Source organism: Anastrepha obliqua, chromosome 3, assembly GCF_027943255.1.
Source record: "Anastrepha obliqua isolate idAnaObli1 chromosome 3, idAnaObli1_1.0, whole genome shotgun sequence".
NCBI lineage: Eukaryota > Metazoa > Arthropoda > Insecta > Diptera > Tephritidae > Anastrepha > Anastrepha obliqua.
In genome coordinates this window covers 123,225,648-123,230,610 of record NC_072894.1, presented here as the reverse complement: position 1 = coordinate 123,230,610, position 4,963 = coordinate 123,225,648, and the positions used below count along the sequence as shown (strand labels likewise).

Here is a 4,963-nt window from a genome sequence, read left to right as displayed (position 1 = left end):
AAATAATTTAATGTTAAAGTTCTCTAATTAAGCGAAAAGTTGGTGTTGCCATACACCTGAAATGAAAACGACGTTCGCATGCAGGGATGTTCAGTGGAAGGTTCAATGTAAAACTGCAGTATTTTTTGCTGTAATTTAAAGTTGAGAAATATTTTTGAAAATAAAAACATATAACTCATTTAAACTTAAAAACAATGATATTAATAAAGTAATTAAAAGCCAAAATTACGGTTTATAACTGTATTTTATTGCTTCGATCAGTTTAACAAATGGGTCTTCGTGATTTTTATTTACAGAATTTCCCCACAAATATTCAACTATAACATCTGTAAAACAAACACGGTGGTTATAGTTTTCTTTATTGAAATATCTCTTGACAACGCGTCATTGGGACTCAATTCTTTGCGTGTGAGTACCATCCTCCGCCACAAAGGGGCTGTCGGGGTCGCTGTGGTTTACTTGTTTGTGCTCATACCCATAATTAGCCAAGCAGTCATAGGCTCTCCAGAAGTCCGTATGTATAATAGAACCTTCTTTGACGTGCTTTCTAATTAAAGGTATGAGCACATCCGCGGAACGTATGTTGTCTGGACACACTTCTAGGCGGAGATCATCACTACCGTCCTCAATAATGCCAAGAACCCAGTGGCCTTCCACTCTTCTTCGTAAATTTAAACATACTGGTTAAAAAAGTGCAAACTTTATTACAAATATAACTTATTACCTTTATTATACTTCCGCTTGCCAAATTTACTTTCGTCAATTTGTACGACTTTTCCAGGACCCCCAATCCTACCCACCGACTCCTGCCTGTCAATCTGGTATAAACTTATCGCCTCACGGCAGTAATTATACCAGTCGCAAATGGTGGCTGTCAAAAGACAGGATCCTTCCAAATAGTTTTCGAAGCGTACATTTTCGTGCGACCACCGGTGCGCATATGCATACATAAGCCACAACCACGTTCCAGTAGCTCTGGACACTCCTGACTTCTTCTTGCACTGTCCCTTACTGCACCTAAAGGTACCCAAATAATCGTTTCCTCTAGCTTCATTTGGATCCTGTGGGTGCGACAGAGCCTGGAACGCAACACAAGGCCGTTTTCCTCCGCAAATGTCACACACTTTTCCGTTGTGTTCAGGTTTTGCCTTACTTTCGAAAAGTTCCACATAGACTTTATTTTCAATTCCGTCAGACTATGTGGCAAAGAAGTATTGCCTGGTACAGGTATGTACATATGTATATACGGAATTGCGCAGCCGTTACTTAAATGTATGAATAAATTGACCAGCTTTTTTGCCCAAATAATTATGTATGTACTCTGACCTATACTAAACAAGACACATTGAACTAATTACATAGTTTTTTCCCCTTCCAGAAAATAATATAATATTATAAAAAGTTCTAGGAACTTTCTGTTTTCCATCAACGAATGTTGCTTAAATGGCTACAAATTCTGAAGCATATCTCCCGCTTTAACAACGTAACATTCCTAAACAATTTAAATTTTAAATTTCTCACCACTGATGTATTACAAATTACAAACAATTTTACAAACAACAAGCACTTGATAGCCCTGCGGGGAAAGCTACTACCAGTTTATTTTTTCCCATGTTAGCAAGTGGCATTTTTAATATGGTGATGTCCCACGTAATGTCTGGTCATGCATTAGCAAAATTATTAGTATTTATTTATTCATGAAGTATTATTACTTTTGTTAAGGCGAGCTTAAACAGCAGGCATAGAAGACCGTCACCTTGTCTGAGGCTATTTCTTGTTATGAATTCCGACGACCGCTAATTTCCAGCGACAACGTTTCTAACATTTGCTAGTGTTAATTTTGTTAGTCGAATAAATTTGTGTTAGAGAATATTTAATAGCAAATATTAAGGATAGTTTTCACATTACTCTGATATGTTTCTGCAGTAACTAGTTTAGACCAATGAAAATAGAAAAAAAAATTGGTGATTCAATTCATTTTAAAATATTCGTTTTCATAATAAATGTGAAAACATTAGTTGTTTTTTTTCAAATAAAATGAAGCTTCTTTCAGATGCAGTAACTGGTTAGCCTTTTCGGAAAAATAAAAACCGTTTTTATTCAATTTAAATAAGGAAATAGATAAATAATTTGGGCTTAAACCACGCTTTTTGGGTATTTGGCCGAGCACTTCCTCCTATTTGTGGAGGGGTGTACAATTTAAGCCGTTGGGAGGTATTTTTTATGAGGAGCTTTTTCATGGCAGAAATACACTCGGAGGTTTGTTATTGCCTGCCGAAAGGTGACCGCTATTAGAAAAATGTTTTCTATCATTTTGGAGCTTCATGCTAGGAGATTCGAGCCTACGCTCTTTCAAAATTCACCAACCAACTCATTCGGATACGGGGTCCGCCCATTTACTCAATTTATCAGTCTTAAATTTTCTTATCTAAAAATAAAATAAAATATATAAAAACCAAAATCAGCTACTTTTCCGACGAGCTAATCATTTTACTGCTATTATTATTATAGTCAATGACGAACGAGTATGTTTTCTTCTATTAAATAGTATCGTCTTCTGAACTAGAATATTTACATACCAGTTTGACTTTTCCCGGCAGGGTCACTCTATATGCACATATCACGGAATGCTCACCAGCTCAATTGTGACCGCCGAACTTTAGCAGCCAGCTATGTTATTTGTTATTGTAGAGTCTGGTCTGGCTGTGTTCAGATAAACGTACACTTGTATATGTTTGTATAATTTTCGGTACACAAATGGAACATAAATGTTTTTATAAATCTGTTATGTGCGACAAGGTTCTCAGTGGGTAGAAGTGTTGAACTGAAGTCGAAAAATAGCAAACAAGCAAAAAATTAGTTCCCGCGACAACAAAGCAGACGCATAAAAAATTGCAATAAAAAAGAGAACAAAAAAAAAAAGAGAACAACAAAAACCAGTTGAAAGTAAAACATAAAAAACCGAACAAAAATCTATATATGTATTCACTCATATTTTGCTAGGTATAAAAAAATAGCGACACCTGCGGCTATCAACGCATCAGTGGTCGCCAATGTCAGCAAAACAGCAGCATCAACATCAAAAATAACAAAAATATTCAATACACAACAGTTGAACGTTGGGTGTGAGCTGTTTTTGCGGTGTAGCTTTATGAGCGCTTGAATATGCGCCTGGTAGTATGCAAAGCTCATGTTAACGGTGGCAGCGTGTAAAGTTTGCACTGTTGTAATAAGCATTTGTTGGCATTGCTGGCAATTATTGCTGTTTTTGTTGGTATACCATATTTCCTATCGCTCCTCATGCTCAGCTTATGTATGGATGTACAATGCCGAGCAGAACCGACTAAATGTTTTCCACATTTATGCATTCTTGATTTTGTGGAGACATTTTTCAAAACAATGCTTCATTTTTAAGAAATAAAACGAGTTAATTTAAGTTTACGAAATATTTTTTTTTATTACTATTGCAATCTAGTTAACAAAACTAATAAGCAATTCATTTTATATATATTTAATTAAATTAAATACATCTCAAGTAAAGGCAAAATTTTATGAAAAGAGATCATGCGGTTTCGTCCTTTTTAATCTTCTCGTGAGGTCATCAGTTACAAGTAGTTTGGCTGCTTCATCATTGATGTGTTGCTGAAGTCTCTCTTTATGTTTATTTGCGAATTTTTTTATGATATCCGTAATGGTGTCTATATTAAGATCCTTATGTAGATTGCAATTACGAATGTACCACGGCCCTCTAACGATGTCGCGTAATACTTTATTTTGGAATCGTCGAATGATGTTTTTGTTGCTTTCACTGGTGCAGCCCCAGAGCTGTATGCCATATGACCACACTGGCTTCAATATTTGGTTGTATAAAAGTATTTTGTTGTAAATAGAGAGTTTAGAATGTCGGCCTAACAGCCAATACATTTTCTTGTATTTAAGAATTAACTCCTCGTGTTTTTTTCTTGACATGTGCTTTCCATCTCAGCTTAGCATCTAAGGTCATTCCTCGATATTTTGCCGTATTTGCATGCGGTATTGCCGTATTATTGATAAATATTGGTTTATAATTTATATTTCTATTAGTGAAGTCAACATGCACAGACTTGGTTTCGTTTAACTTGACATGCCATTTTTTGGTCCAATTTTGAATTGCATTTACTGATGCTTGTAACTTCTGAATTGCTTCTAAGTGTTTTTCATCAGTTGCTAATACAGTCCAATCGTGATAATCCGACACATACGGGACCGACTCGTTGTCGGATTATCAAATATTCCGGACTACCGAAGGTTCCATTTAATGACACGAAAAGACAGAAAAAAATCACGTCAACACCGTCAGAAATCGCGAGAGAACTGGCGTCGTTCAAATTTAATGACAAACACGTTGTGACCGGGAAACAAAACACAATCCCCTCTGCTGCTCTGCTACGACTGATCAAAATAAAATAATGCCAATTGCATCCATAGACGTTATGAGGTTGTCGGATTACCGAACGTGTCGGATTAAGAAATGTCGGACTATCACGATTGTACTGTACTGCAGTATCATCGGCAAATGTTGCAGTTGTTGTATTGCTGCATGTGGGTATGTCGTTAGTATACAAGAGATACAAAACTGGCCCGAGTACGCTGCCTTGCGGGACACCTGCATTAATATCTTTCAGTTCTGAATAGACATCTGCTTGCTTTATTCTAAAGTATCTGCTCGTTAACCCTTAGGAGCATGGTGGGAAGCCAGGTTCCCACCTTCTTTTTTCTCAACTTTTCTCTACAGATTTGATATTTATGAAAATGGGACCGAGAAAATTTATTTATATGATAATCCATATATCAAAGAATGTAACTGAAACTAAGAAAATTGTTTTGCGTGAATTTATAAACAATTACAGATAAACAAATTGAAAAAATCGTCTATTTTCAGGAAAAAATTCATTTTTCAACAAAGTATATTACATAATGTATA

The 4,963-nt window shown here is 35.8% G+C and overlaps 1 pseudogene; it reads right to left on the bottom strand.

Annotated features, from left to right (window-relative positions):
• Positions 1-225: 225 nt before the first annotated feature.
• Positions 226-1,171, bottom strand: LOC129242189 (uncharacterized; annotated as a pseudogene).
• Between the last annotated feature and the right edge of the window lie 3,792 nt (positions 1,172-4,963).